Source organism: Pinus tabuliformis, chromosome 8, assembly GCF_031772625.1.
Source record: "Pinus tabuliformis cultivar Carrire ecotype Pingquan chromosome 8, CPIR1, whole genome shotgun sequence".
Taxonomy (NCBI): Eukaryota; Viridiplantae; Streptophyta; class Pinopsida; order Pinales; family Pinaceae; genus Pinus; species Pinus tabuliformis.
The window spans coordinates 1986980655-1986997514 of NC_142294.1; positions in this window are offsets into that span (position 1 = coordinate 1986980655).

The following is a 16860-nucleotide window of genomic DNA, read 5'->3' on the forward strand; positions in this document are numbered from 1 at the left end:
AAGTTTGTATTGGCTAGTGCCTTAAGCTAGAAAATTTCCTTTACCCTTGTATTAACAGTGAATCTGGAGAGGATTCTAATATTATCTTTATAAGATTTATATCAGTTAAGATTGATGAATAAAATTCATGAGGCATGAGCTAGGATGTCCTTGCAAGGTGGTTGTTGATTATTGGAAGCTACGATGGCCATTATGTCAGGCAAGGTGGTCGCACTCCCTTGATCGTGAGCACGATTATGATCAAGATGGAAGACTTCATAGTCTAGATTGATTGTTTAGTAGTGATAGTTAGTGGGCTCATTCACAAAAGCTTCTATTTCACTAATCCTTTTTATAGAGTTGTCAGATTCAATTTCCAAAGGTTTTAATTACACTATAGAGCTGAGTTCTGAGAGAGTTGTGATTCACAGTGTTAAGTATAGAAACTATGACACTTGAATGAAGACAAGCATAGTAGAGGTATCAGACTCTGTTATAAGCTTACCTGCATATTATAAGGGACTTGGTTGGCTTTTTTATAATTTTATAAACAATTTCCATGTCGTGGAACTGTGAAAAAAAACAATGATATTGCCACCATGTGGCTCTTGTCATATATGGTTTTATACCTTTTCAAAAAATTCTCTCAGAGTTCACAATGCTAAGATTCACTAGGACTTTACAAAGTTTTATTATTTAGTGAAAGACTCGCCAAGATCTTACAAGATTTTATAATTGAGTAAAATATTTGCCATGCCTGGTGAGAGATTCGCCAAAAAGTTATATATACATATTATATTATTGATAAAATCGCCTTCCATTTTTCCTATATACCATGGAGATTCGCCCATTTATTATACATATAAATTTGGGGGGGTTCTTAAAATTTTCCTTGCTGAGAGGGGATGTGACTCAATATTTCTTTCAATTGTTATATTATGCTAGTTAATATTTTTATCACAAATTAAACTAGAACACAAGAAATAGAACAAAAAATAATTTTATTGATGAATATGACGAGGACTCCAATCCTCTAACAATAATTCACAAGCTCTCACTTGTACAATAAAATATCTTACTCCTTGAAGTCTCCAATTTTGAACAAATCCAAGCACCAACTTGGTCAAAATGAGGACTCCAATCCTCCCAAGCTCCAACCTTTCCAAATACACTTCAATATCAACCTCTGTTATGAAACCAGCTCAAGAAAAGATAGAAAAGATAGATCAACGCCTTAGAATTCAGCCTCTTCGAGGGGGCAACCTCCTTTACATTACATAAATGAACAATTCTTCAATGATTCAAATGAAAAAACCTCCTTTCTATATATAGGAGTCTAAGGAGTCACAATATAATCCAGCCGACCTAAAAATAATAATATAAAGCCACAAAAATAACAATAAAGAGATTTCATGGGGCACAGAAATAACAACATGGGGGTAATAGGGGCACATCAATATAAATAAGGGGTATAACTACAATAGTAATGGGGTAATCACTAGTATTATAGGGACCCAACATGCCCCTCTCCTTCAAAAAAGTGTTGTCCTCAACGCTTGAGTAGTTCTGGATACTTCTGCATAAAATTCTCATCCTCCCATGTGGAATCTTCAGCAGATAAGTTCTTCCACTTGATAAGATACTCTGAAATTGATCGATTTCGTAGCTGTCGAGTTCTTGTTTCTGTGACTGCTTCCGGTTCCAATATAATTTTTCCTTCCTCGTCAAGTTCTGGCAATATTGTTTGAACTGGGAGCTTGTCGCCTATAACCTTCTTTAAACATGAAACATGGAAAACTAGGTGCAATCGAGAAGCTACAGGAAGCTCCAATTTGTATGCCATAGTACCAATCTTTTGCAACACCTTGTACGGACCATAATACTTTGGTGATAATTTATTATCCTTCTTAGCTTGCTTTAGGGACATTTGCTTGTATGGTTGTAGCCGTAGGAATACCCAATCACCTACATCAAAACTTCTTTCACTGCGATGTTGATCTGCCTGTTGTTTCATTCTATTTTGTGCCAACACGAGGTTATCCTTTAAGAGTTGGAGGACTTGTTGTTGATGTTCGATGTGATGTTCCACTGCCTGAACCTTAGAATTTTCTCTTATATATGATGTGATGGATGGTGGTTGATACCCATAAAGTGCCATAAATGGGGTCATTTTTGTTGTTGTATGGAAGGAAGTGTTATACCACCATTTAGCTAGAGGCAACCATTTGACCCATTGTGTCTGTTTATCAGATACAAAGCAACGAAGATATCCTTCCAAACATTTGTTTACTATCTCAGTTTTCCCATCAAATTGAGGATGATAAGATGAGCTATGAGCTAACTGAGTACCAAGACAAGAAAATAATTCTGTCCAAAAATTTCCAGTGAAAATGGGATCTCTGTCACTTACAATAATCTTTGGGTTTCCATGTAACTTTTGAATTGTTTCCATAAATGTAGTAGAAACTGTACTGGCTTTAAATGGATGTGATAATGCACAAAAGTGTGCATACTTGGTAAGTCTGTCAACTACCACCATGATTACACTCTTTCCGTCAGACTTGGGTAAACCTGTGATAAAATCCATTGAAACCTCCTCCCAACGTTGGCTTGGAATGGATAAAGGTTGTAATAGACCTGGTGTCTTAATTGTTTCAACTTTATTTTGTTGGAAAACCAAACATTCCGCCACAAACTTTTGAATATCTGATTTAAGGCCATCCCAAAAAAATTCCTTCTTAACCCTGTGGTAAGTTTTTAAAAATCCTGAGTGCCCTCCTAAGGGAGAAGTGTGCAATTCCATAAGAATCTTTTGTTTTAGCTGGGAATTCTTACAAAGGTATAAGTGATCTTTGTACCATAACGAATCATTTTTCCAGCTAAATGTATCAGATGTACTGGAATCTTATTGTAGCTTTCGAATAAGTGCCCACACTTCTTCATCATTCTTCCATTCCTCCCTTGCTTCGTTTATCCAATCTGGTTAGATAATAGAAATGGCGCACAACAATGCTTCCACATCCTCATCCTTTCTTGAGAGTGCATCTGCCACCACATTTTTCTTCCCTTTTTGTATATGATTTCAAAGTCATCACCCAACATCTTTATGACCCACTTTTGTTGCTCTTCAGAGGATAATCTTTGTTCTAAAAAGTATGTAAGGCTATCATGATCCATTTTTACCTTGAAGTGTCTTCCCATTAGGTAGGGTCACCATTTCTTAAGTGCATGGAGTATTGCCAACATTTCCTTCTCATAAATAGCTTTTCTTAAAAACTTTCCCTTGATTGGACGACTTTCAAAAGAAATGGGTCTTTCATCTTGCATTAGAACAACACCAATTCCATTTCCTGAAGCATCACATTCCACAATAAAGGTTTTGTGAAGTCCGGTGTAGCTAAGACCAATGCTTGGCACATTGCCTCTTTAAGATGTTCAAAGGCCTTTGTTGCTTCCGGAGTCCATGAAAATGCATCTTTCTTCAATAATGTTGTTAGAGGTGTTGCTATTCTCCCATAATTCTTAACAAATTTGCGATAATACCCTGTCAACCCAAGAAATCCTCGCAGATGCTTTATGGATGTGGGGATTTTCCATTCCTTAATGGCTTTAATTTTGCTAGGGTCTACCTTAACTCCTTCATGAGATACAATATGACCCAAATATTCCACCTCCTGGACTCCAAAGAAACATTTGGATCTTTTTGCATATAATTGTTTCTCCTCCAATAGTTGTAGCACCTTGTCAACATGTTCAACATGATCCTTCCAAGACTTGTTGTAGATTAGTATATCATCAAAAAATACTAACACAAATTTTCTAAGGAATGGTTTGAAAATGGAATTCATCAAACCTTGAAATGTTAAAGGTGCATTGGTAAGGCCAAAAGGCATGACCAAAAATTCATAATGACCCTCATGAGTTCTAAATGCCGTTTTCGGAATGTCTTCAATCTTCATTCTGATTTGATGATATCCCGAACGAAGATCCAACTTGGTGAAGTAAATTGATCCATGCAATTCATCCAGTAATTCATCAATGACAGGAATGGGGAACTTATCTTTAATAGTGAGCTTGTTGATCTCCCTATAATCTGGACACATGCGCCATGATCCATCCTTCTTGTGCACCAATACTACTGGAGCAGAGAAAGAACTTTGACTTCGTTGAATTATACCAACCTCTAGCATTTCTGCAACCATACGTTCAATTTCACTTTTTTGGACATAGGGATATCTGTACGGCTTGATGTTTGGAGGAACACTTCCTGGAATCAGATGAATAGCATGATCATGATCACGCATAGGTGGGAGACCTTTGGGAGTCTCAAATACCTTGGAATGATTGTCCAGGACTTTTTGGAGATCTGGAGAAATAGATGATTCCGATGTGGAAACATCTAGCGAACATAATTGTGCAATTACACCTCTTTGCTCCTTTTTTAGAAGCTTTTTCATACCATTAGAGCTGATTATCTTTCCTGGTTTCCCTACAATACCCCTTAATTCAACTTCCTTTTCTTCCGTAGAAAATTTGATGAAAAGTTCTTGAAAATTAAAAGCTATTGTACCCAAGGATTGTAGCCATTGGACTCCTAGTACAACATCAGCACCTCCCATTGGAATGGAAAGCATTGGGCTAGTCAATACATATTCTCCCATGGATAGCTTGATATTATGGCACCTTCCAGAGAAATTTATTGTTCCTCCATTTGTAATCATCACTTGAAACTCTGGTGCTAGATATAGGAAGCAATTCAATTCTTTTGCTACCCTACAATGAATAAAATTGTGGGTGCTTCCTGAATCAATCAACACTATTACCTTTTTCTTCTTGATTTGTCCTTCTATCTTGATGGTTTGAGGAGTGGTAATTCCCGCCAATGCATTAAAATATATGGTCGGATTTATTTGTTCTTCATCTAGGCTTTGTTCCTGGAGTATATCTTCTTCTTTTGACCTTTCTTGCTCCTTTTCTTCTTCCTCTTCACAATCTATGTAGAATAATTTCTTCTCAGCACACTTATGACCTTTAGTGTATTTTCTATCACAACTGTAACAAAGCCCTTTTGCTCTTTTTCTTCCAATTGTTGTGGTGTCAACCTTATAGGTTGTGGAAGACTAGGGGCAACAACACTTCCGTCTTTATAGTTGTGAGTGGTATGCTTCCTGGTTGCCATAATTTTGCTTTCCATTTTTCTTGCTAACCTGAATGCCTTCTCTAATGAATCAGGTTCCCAAAGGCGAACATCATGTTGGATATTATCCTTTAAAGACCCTATGAACACATCAATCCTATGCTCCTCTGGAATATCTTTTACCCTTATGTTCAATTTTTGGAACTCCTCAATGTGCTCCATTACTGAACCCTTTTGTTTGAGACTTATCAATTGGCTAAAAAAAGTGTTGCTTTTTGTATCTTCATAATGTGCTATCAATTCTTCCGTAAAAATTGCCCAAGTGATAAATTGTTTACGAGAGCAAAGCCATTGATACCATACAAACTGATTTGGTTCCAAATATACAGTTGCCATACGTACCTTTTGTGTGTTTTGCACATTATTGAGATCGAAGAATTACTCCATCTGTAATATCCATGTGGCGGGATCCTTGCCATCAAACTTCCTCATATCAATTTTTGGAATATGGTGAGTCTTCAATCCAACATTAGCATCTATGGAATCATGATTAACATTTCTTTTGTTCTCATCATGAGTTTCCTTTAGTACCCTTTCACCCTTAGGGACCATTTCTTGTAGCAACATATTCATATTTATCTTCAATTCGTCCATGTCTATCTTCAAATCTATATTCAAATCATCCATCTTAGCTTCCACGTCAATCATCTTAGCTTCTACACCTTTCTTTAAATAGTCCATCTTAGCTTCTACACCTTTCTTTAAACCATTCATCTTAGCTTCTACATCTTTCTTTAAACCATTCATCTTAGATTCTGTTCCTTTTTGTGCAAGGGACAGTTGTTGCACTTGGTCTTGTAATTTTGACATATCATGTTGCATTTCTTCCTCTTCTTCATGACTCATGCTAGAGCTTTTAGGTTCCTTACTAGGTGTTCGAATTTTCTTTCCTCGGGGCATCAGTTACCGATAATAATTCTCTACTATGCCCTTTGAATTCCTTCAAAATAAATTTTCAAACCAAGCTTAAGCAAAAATTTAAGAAAATCTACACACCTTTTTTCACTTTTGTAGGAGCTCGATATTGCCTCTGATGTATCTCTGTACTTTTCCAATCATCTACTTCTGAATTTGTGAGTTGTAGTAGCCCTCTGTGTCCTCTTTCCAATGCCACAAGTCTGACCCAAATTGGATTCTCCAAGGAAGAGTTATGTGAAATCTCCCACAGTGACTTGCTTATAGACTAGTTCAGTAGATCAAACTTGTACGACGTGCCACGAGTCACTGTTTCGACCTTTGGATCTGAAACATGCATACAAGAAACTGCAGTCCATCCTCTTTCTGTACCTTCTTACAAAATTTCAATCTGATCCCCAGAGAGAAAGTTATGACAATTTTCCCCAGGTCACTTGTTTTGAATGTAATTCAGGAGTCTGCAAAAAGACCAACTTCCTCAGATCATATCTCCGCAAATGTCGCACAAAAAGCTCTGAAATTCGCACCCAAGGTTCAGCGTGATTTCTTCTCAAATGGGTTTTTTTTCGACTTCTGAAACGTCACAGAAACAAAGTTATAGCGAAAATGCCATGATGACCTATTTGGAGCAGCGAAACCCTAGAATCCAAAGCTCTAATACCAAATGTTATGAAACCAGCTCAAGAAAAGATAAAAAAGATAGATCAACGCCTTAGAATTCAGACTCTTCGAGGCGGCAACCTCCTTTACATTACATAAATGAACAATTCTTCGATGATTCAAATGACAAAACCTCCTTTCTATATATAGGAGTCTAAGGAGTCACAATATAATCCAGCCGACCTAACAATAATAATATAAAGCCACAAAAATAACAATGGATGGATTCCATGGGGCACAGAAATAACAACATGGGGGTAATAGGGGCACAACAATATAAATAAGGGGTATAACTACAATAGTAATGGGGTAATCACTAGTATTATAGGGACCCAACAACCTCTGTAAGATGTCTCCAAAAAAGGCTTCAAGTTTTCTTCAACAGTTCTACAGACTACTCCAACAATGGCTTCAAGTCTACACAACAAGTCTTTTAAAGGCCTCTCCAAAAATTTCTTCAAGTCTGCACAACAAATGTTCTAAAGGCCACTCCAACAATGGATTCAAGTCTACATAAAAAGTCTTCTACAGGTTGTTACTAGAACTTTCTCATGTATTTAAGCTTGTTGATGAATGCTTCAAAAGATTGCTCCAAAGTTCTTCAAAGGTGCTCCAAATAGTTTTCTAGAAAAACTCTTCAAAATTTGATGAAATAATGTCAAGTTTGTTCACAAGAGAGAGGATCCAAATATTTTTCATAATATGATAAAAAAATTGCTCGAAGAATGTCTACACTCAAGCCAACTCAAGTTTGTTGTAAGTGACCTCAAGAGTGCTCCAAGACTACTTTAATTATGGTCCAAATTAGCCTTTTTCAAAATCCAAACTTATCTAAATAGTGCAACAAAAACTAGGTCCGAACTAGGCCAAATTTTTTGAGTTTGAAATGTCACAGAGATTCCCTAGTCAAGGGCCAAGCACTGCTCTATAGGGCGAGGTATGAAGCCTGAATTTTTTGCTTCATAGGATTTAGACTTATATTATAGCAGGGTTGAGACTTCTGCTCCTAGAGTTTCGAGACTTCTACTTCAAGAGGAAATGAAGGAGGTTGTATTCCAACATTAGATGGCTTGAAAAAGTAAATAAATGTCCACCAATTAACCCTAATCCAAAACAAAGAAAAACAATAGAAAACTCTTGCTTTTCCTTGCCTCTAAGTTCATGGGCTATGAATTTTTTCCTTCTACATTAGGTCCAATCTCTTTCCTTGTCTTCTTTTTTTGAGTTGGATGCGAAAATGGAGAATTCATATGGTGTATTTATACTAATTCGTCCATGTATGAATTGACATGCATTTTGGAGAGGGGATGACTTATGTTTATGTAGGTCGACATGACTTAAGAGATAAAATATAGATTTTCTAACTTGTAAAATATAGTTCTCTTCAATGAGGAGGAATTAGGAGAGGAGTGAATACTCATTGGAAAGTGATTGATGTCCAATACAAGCCTATGTAATTATCTTCTTTTGCTAGTGTTTGCTTTGACATCAATAACAAATATTCTTCCAACAAATCCATTCAGACCCACTGAAAGGTACCACTCGGATGGGGACGGGGGGACTTTCTAACTTGAAATGTTGCTACTAAGTTCCCTCATCGCTACCATATACCATGTCCTATTATAGTCACGTGACAAGGAGGATGGTTGCAGAAGAGAGCCATACACTCACAATAATCCCACGTTCTCAATCAACCCATGAGAACATGGTTTGGATTGTGGAGTGCTATGAACTCCTCAGGTTGGAAAGGGCTACCATCCTAGCGTGAATGACTAGTGATATGATGGTGTAATGAATATTGATCTTAGTTGCATGCATTATCTTCCTCAGGGTGACATGTTTAAACAAGGCCCCCTAAATACTTTTAAATACAATTTCCTCTTTATTTAAATAAAAACATTATTTTCTAAGGCAAGAGGGAAGGCTTATGATGACCATTTATCTTTAGATACCCAAGAATCTATTTGTACCCTTCATTAACAGGAGATTAACTTCTTTCTTGATATCCCAAAGGATATGAAATAAATCTGAGGATATGTCTTCTGCAACTTTTCTAATTCTTTATAAAATTATTTCAAGAGATTTATCCTTTAGGGAAGAGTCCTTGACCATATGCTAAACAATTAACATAGAACCTCCCAAAACTATGAGTGATCGAACATGGTTTTCTTTAGCAAGAAAAATACCTTGGTAGAGGCCATAAGTTTCCACTTGGTTATTTTTCATTTGATCTAATTCCCATGAACACTCTTTCCTCATGGCTGTAAAACACCTGTCCCCCTCTTTCAAACTCTTTTTCTTTAGAATGAGGACATTGGTGTGGGATTTGACCCACTTATTTGTGCACAAGTCATGAAACCATTTAATATGGTCTCTCTAGGTGCAACCACATGCTCAACCACAACCTCAAGGTGCCCCCATAGGTCCAAGGAATCCCTCATGGGAATGTAACCTTTCCCCATCGTGGCTAACTCCTCACTTTCCATCATTGGATCAAACCCCTTTGGGTGGTAGTGTATTTACTAGGACATGAGGATCTCATAGCTGAAGTTATCTATGTGTGGCAAAGATGAGATGCTAAAACACTTCTACTTTTTCATCCTCATACCATGAGATCATTTTTTTATCTTTTTTTGATAATGCCTTTTAATAAACATTACCTTGGAAGTAGTGTTATTAAGGAATACATTCCCTAAGTTCTTAAGCTTCAATGGTTTGGTTAATTGAACTTTAACCCCTTTCTTTGGACTACTAGATCCAATTGCTTTAAACTGAAAATGGTGAAAATGGTGCAGTGTAACTTGTGGACAAAATAAGCCATAGGATTTCAAGCAAGAATATGATATTTTGTTGTTTGAAATACATTTTTGAATGCATAAATGGATTTAACACCCTGAAAAATAGTGGGGCACTGGAATTCTACAAATTAAACAATTTAAACTCAAGTTTTTAAAAATCTCTTTGGGATTTTGGTTAAAATTAATCAGAAAAAGTGAAAAATAAAATTTCTTTTATAAGTTAGACTATGCCATCCTATAAACTAAATTTATTTTTAAATGTTGAATCAATTTTTCCACGAAACTCCGTCACATCATGAGCTTAAAACATTTTTTTCCTAAAAAGAGTAAAATGTAAACATTTAGATTTCACCATATTTAGTCTCCATGTGAAATTTGGTATAGTAATAAACGTTTTAAGTTCATGATGTGACCGAGATTACTGGAAAATTGGATTCAACTTTTAAAAATAGATTTATCTTAGAAGATATTTTAATTTGGTGTAGTCTAACTTATAGAGGAAATGGTATTTTTCAGGATCAGATTAATTTTAACCAAAATCCAAAAGATATTTTTAAAAACTTGAGATTAAATTGTTTAATTTGTAGAATTCCACTGGGTTTTTGAGAGTGTTGAACCCATTTATGCATTCAAAATGTATTTCAAACAACAACAAAAAATCATATTCTTACTTGAAACTATACAACTCGATTATGATAAATTTAGATGAAAAACAATATTTCGTTTATAAATAAACTAAGTCTTTAAATTTTATATATTTAATACTCTAAATTTTTAATTCTAATAATTATAAATTAATTATATATATATATATATATATATATATATATATATATCATTTTTCTTAATCAATTTAGTTTAAATTACACTACAAATTTTTAAAAATCATAAATTTAAATTATTTAATTTGTAAAATATATATATATATATATAAATTTATTTATACATTTAAAATTATATTTAAATAATAAAATCATAATAACACTAAAAATTATATCACAAAATTCCATACCTTCAATGAGTTGACATCACATGATATCATCTATAGTGCGAAGATAACATGCATACCTTGAATTTGAAGTATTTAACGTGAACTCCACCATATACCGGGATGAGTTCCAGTCAACATATATCTACTTGATTCGGGATAACGTCAATTAGGGAAAACATGAGTAGAACTAGTTTGCAATACTGATATTAAACTTATAGAATCTATTTTTTATTTTGGTTATATTTAAAATATAAATTTGGGTGTAGGCTAATTTAGACTGGAAATGAAATTTTTACCATATTTTATTTTAGGTAAATATTTTTAAAAAAAATGAGGTTAAGTTATTTAATTTATGAAATCTGAGTGTTTTGCTGTTTTTCAGGGTGCTGAATTTATTTATGCATTCAAAAATGTATTTTAAACAATAACAAAAATCACATTATTTTTTGAAATTGTGAAATTATTTTGCGAAATTCCAGTAAAAAAACCTATTAAACTATAAATTAAACTATGCCTAAAATTTGAACAGAATAAAATTTCTCTTTATGGTGTTATAATTAATATAGATTATCTTAATTTAGAATCTATTAAACATTAAAAAAGTCAAATATTTTAAAAGACACCGTTTTTTTTAAACTCAAAATTTGATAAAAGATTTATACCAGAAATTTTTTTCTTCTTCTAAATGCATGATATATCCGAAATTAAGATAAATCTATAGTGATTCTTAATAATATTATTTATATTTATATAGATTTTACATATTTATATAAAAAATTATTCTTATTTTTAATTTTATTAAAATTCTAATAATACATGAATTTATATAGGTTTTATATTTTTTTGACATGTTTTATAACTTTTTAAATTTAATTTATTATTGTTATTATTATCTAATTTTAAGGTTAAAACAAAGGCATATATACTCTACTCCCTTTAGCTTTGAACCTGTAACTTCTTACAAAGAAACATTCTCTTAATCATTAATGTAATATATATATATTATAAATTATTTCAAAAAAAAAAATCAACTTAGAAAAATATAACAATAAAGCACATTCAATTAGAAAAATCATTATTAAATTTTAATAAATAGGTAAGAGGTCACTCAATCATAATAAATACAAAATAGTAAAATCATTCTCTTAGAGATATAACTCAACTTAATTAATTATTACATTGAAAAATCAATAACCAAAGAAAATATAAATATAAATAAATATTCTATAAATAATATAATATTAAAATTATTATAGTAATTGATGAAAATATAAATAATTTTTTTCAAATAAATTTTTTTCTATATTTTGAATCAAAATTTGATAATACAATTTTAGACAATTTTTTATTTTATTTTTTAAATACATTGTTGAAATCCACCTATATACTTAGATTCTCTAGATTACATAACTCACTTAAATTGATCAAAAGAAAAAGACAATTTGATAATATCTCATAATCAAACTACCCTAATTTAATTATTTTAAATGGTCTCTAAATGTATTTTTACCTTAAAAGGATTCTTGGAATGGTATGTTTTGTACATTCCAAGTAAAAGTAACGAGCATATAATAAATTATATTTAACTATTTCGATACACATTAAAATTAGCTTATTTAAATTTAACTATCACTTTATTTTTTTTACCTATTTAATTGGTTGTAGTTGATTTGTTTTATGTTTTAAAGTTTTTTTAGCATATTTTCTATCTTTTCTGCCTATAATTTCACAAAAAATTCTCGGAATTACAAGTTTGAGTTGTAAACGGTTTTTCAGAGTATTAAATCCATACCAAAAAACTCTAAAATGTAACATTCTTAAAGAACATCATTTAATTGTTTATAATATCTATCTATCTATCTATATATATATATACTTGTGAGCTATGAAGTGAAATAAGGTGTTGGTCAATTCCCAAAACATCTTGGGAGTAAAGAGTATGTCACTTTTGTGAAACTAAAAAAGTTGAAAATATGCTGAAGCCTACTCGGCAGCTACTATGGATAAAGCATCAGAAGTTAGCAATTTACTCAAAGAAAAAGATCAGACAATTAGTTCATTGGAGGCACAGGTATCCGAAAGACAGCAGAGGATAGAGCAGTTAGAGCAGCAGTTAGCAGCACAATAGCAATCAAATAACCAACTAAATGAGCAATTGCTCAAGGAGAAGCAGAGAATAGACCAAAGTGCAGTTCAGAAACAAAAAGAATTATCCCTAGCTCTAGCCAAGCTGAAATCAATGAATGAACAAATGAGCAAAACAAAAGATGAGAAAATCGCTCAACTATCACAACAAGTAGAAAAGTTCAAAAGTTTTCCTCAAGCAGCAGAGTTCAGATCCAAAGCTCTCCAGATTAATAAAGCATTGATTAATCAATTGAAATTACTATGTCATAATATTTCTCTTGTTGATCCCCTCTATGAAATTTCTTCATCAATGATTGATAAATTAGTTGACGCAAGGCAGAATTTGGAACAAGTTGATGAGACATTAACAAACTTTCTTTCTTGGCAAGAAAACAATGAAGGACAAGCTACAAATCTGCCTAAAATTCTAGAATCACATAAAGAAATTCTGTTCCTAGAACGGAAATCTCAGTTGATGAAAACAGAGAGGGAAACTTCAAGATGTAGATCAATGACTAGTAATTTGATTGATTTAATTAATGATACTCTTTATCTGTCTAACTTTATTTCAAAATTCACTCCAGGTAAATTGCCATCAGCCAAAGCATTAGAGAAGTCATGCAAACACGATTTAGAAAAGAATGAGAGATTAATCGCAGGCATCCAAAGTTTAACTTGGGACACCTTTTGGTTCTTCCTAGTTAAACCATACAATCAAAAGGCAACATTAAAATGTTCAAATGATGCAATGAGTTACATAATTCCCAAAATTTATGATGCTACGTATTCAACCCAACTGCATTCACGTCTGAGTCACCCTCTAGAATTGCAACCAATGCTTGCTATATGCCAGCTCAAGCCAAAGGATGATCGGCTGAAACAATGAATCATTCTACCGACTGCAAGAATGCTTATTTCAAGGAGATCTTCATGATTTGGTTATACCACCTAATAGCATTTTTTATTTCATAATTAGTTAGCTTAGATAGTATTTATAGACCCTTTCATCTCTTTAGAAACGGTCCTCAATTTTTGTATAAAACTTGGATCGGAAGTCACACTATTGTGCTTTCGATATATATATTTTTATGAAGACTAAGCCTATATTCTGAATTTTAATGAAAAATACTTTGATGAGATATGCACTATTGCTTTTTGTGAGAGTATTTTTAAATTGAAAGACGGGATCTGAATGCTATTAATAGCGAAAAGGATCCAAATTACATATGGTACTATTATCTATGTCTTTGCTCCATTCTTTTATATGAATCAACATTTATTCAATCTTGCTATCATTTGATATATGTATGTGTTTTAACAGTAGTCCTTGTACTTGTCACTATTGAATGTTTAAAGAATGTCATTCTTTCAATCATATTTGTGTTAATGATATATGAAGAATAGTGTAATAATGTTTTAATGATTGCTTTGTTCAACTACTTGAACAAAGTAATTATCATATGAATAAATGTCTTTATTTATCAATGGAGTCATCTATATGCCTATTTGTAAATAAAGATCATCAAAAGTTGCACTAAAGTGGAAATTTCCTGGGATAGATGAAGTTATTTATAATTTTTCATTTTAGAATAAATCATTCATCATTATCATTAGATAATAGAATATCAATCACTTATCCATCCTATTTACAAATCATTGGGAAATTGGTCCCATTATATCTAGCCGGAGCCACCACACCAAATGGAAAAGGAGCTGCTTTTAAGGTTCGAACTGGGTGGTTTTCCCCAATGTTGATGCAGTGATTTTTGAGGCATCAACAAGGCCATAAGTTTCCACTTGGTTATTTTTCATTTGATCTAATTCCCATGAACACTCTTTCCTCATGGCTGTAAAACACTTGTCCCCCGTTTTCAAACTCTTTTTCTTTATAATGAGGACATTGGTGTGGGATTTGACCCAGTTATGTGTGCACAAGTCATGAAACCATTTAATATGGTCTCTCTAGGTGCAACCAAATGCTCAACCACAACCTCAAGGTGCTCTGATAGGTCCAAGGAAGCCCTCATGGGAATTTAACCTTTCCCCATTGTGACTACTCCTCACTTTCCATCATTGGATCAAACCCCTTTGGGTGGTAGTTTATTTACTAGGACATGAGGATCTCATAACTGAAGTTATCTATGTGTGGCAAAGATGAGATGCTAAAACACTTCTACTTTTTCATCCTCTTACCATGAGATCATTTTTTTTTTTTTTTTGATAATGCCTTTTTATAAACATTACCTTGGAAGTAGTGTTATTAAGGAATACATTCCCTAAGTTCTTAAGCTTCAATGGTTTGGTCAATTGAACTTTAACCCCTTTCTTTGGACTACTAGATCCAATTGCTTTAAACTGAAAATGGTGAAAATGGTGTAGTGTAACTTGTGCACAAAATAAGCCATAGGATTTCAAGCAAGAATGTGATTTTTTGTTGTTTGAAATACATTTTTGAATGCATAAATGGATTAACACCTTGAAAAACAGTGGGGCATTGGAAATATACAAATTAAACAATTTAAACTCAAGTTTTAAAAAATCTATTTGAGATTTTGGTTAAAACTCATAAAAAAAAAGGGAAAAATAAAATTTCTTTTATAGGTTAGACTATGCCATCCTATAAACTAAATGTATTTTTAAATGTTGAATCAATTTTTCCACACATCATGAGCTTAAAACATTTTTTTCCTAAAAAGAGTAAAATGTAAACATTTAGACTTCACCATATTTAGTCTCCATGTGAAATTTGGTATAGTAATAAACATTTTAAGTTCTTGATGTGACCGAGATTACTAGAAAAATGGATTCAACTTTTAAAAATAGATTTATTTTAGAAGATATTTTAATTTGGTGTAGTCTAACTTATAGAGGAAATGGTATTTTTCAGGATCATTTTTTGATTAATTTTAACCAAAATCCAAGAGATATTTTTAAAAACTTAAGATTAAATTGTTTAAAATGGATTCAACTTTTAAAAATAGATTTATTTTAGAAGATATTTTAATTTGGTGTAGTCTAACTTATAGAGGAAATGGTATTTTTCAGGAGCATTTTTTGATTAATTTTAACCAAAATCCAAGAGATATTTTTAAAAATTTGAGATTAAATTGTTTAATTTGTAGAATTCCACATGCATTCAAAATGTATTTCAAACAACAACAAAAATCACGTTCTTGCTTGAAACTATACAACTGGATTATGATAAATTCAAATGAAAAACAATGTTTCGTCTATAAATAGACTAAGTCTTTAAATATCATATATTTAATACTCTAAATTTATAATTCATATATATATATATATATATATATATATATATCATTTTTTCTTAATCAATTTAGTTTAAATTACACTATAAATTTTTAAAAATCATAAATTTAAATTGTTTAATTTGTCAAAAAAAATTAAATATAAATTTATTTATACATTTAAAATTATATTTTAAATAATAAAATCATAATAACTCTAAAAATTATATCACACGATTCCAACCAATAAATCATTTCATATATATATTTTTAAAATAACAATAATATACCTTCAACCAATAAGTTGACATCACATGATATGACAATAAGTTGACATCACATGATATCATCTATAGTGCGAAGATAACATTTATACCTTGAATTTGAAATATTTAACGTGAACTCCACAATATACCGCGATGAGTTCCAGTCAACATATAACATATATCTACTTGATTCGGGATAACGTCAATTAGGGAAAACATGAGTAGAACTTGTTTGCAACACTGATATTAAAGTTATAGAATCTATTTTTTATTTTGGTTATATTTAAAATATAAATTTGGGTGTAGTCTAATTTATAGTGAAAATGAAATTTTTACGATATTTTATTTGAGGTAAATATTTTTAAAAATTTGAGGTTAACTTACTTAATTTGTGAAATTTGAGTGTTTCATCGTTTTTCAGGGTGTTGAATTTTATTTATGCATTAAAAAATGCATTTTAAACAACAATAAAAATCACATTATTTTTTGAAATTGTGAAATTATTTTGCGAAATTCCGGTAAAAAAGATCTATTTAATCTATAAATTAAACTATGCCTAAAATTTAAACAGAATAAAATTTCTCGTTATGGTGTTATAATTAATATAGATTATCTTAATTTAGAATCTACTAAACATTAAAAAAGTCAAATATTTTAAAAGATACTTTTTTTTTTCAAT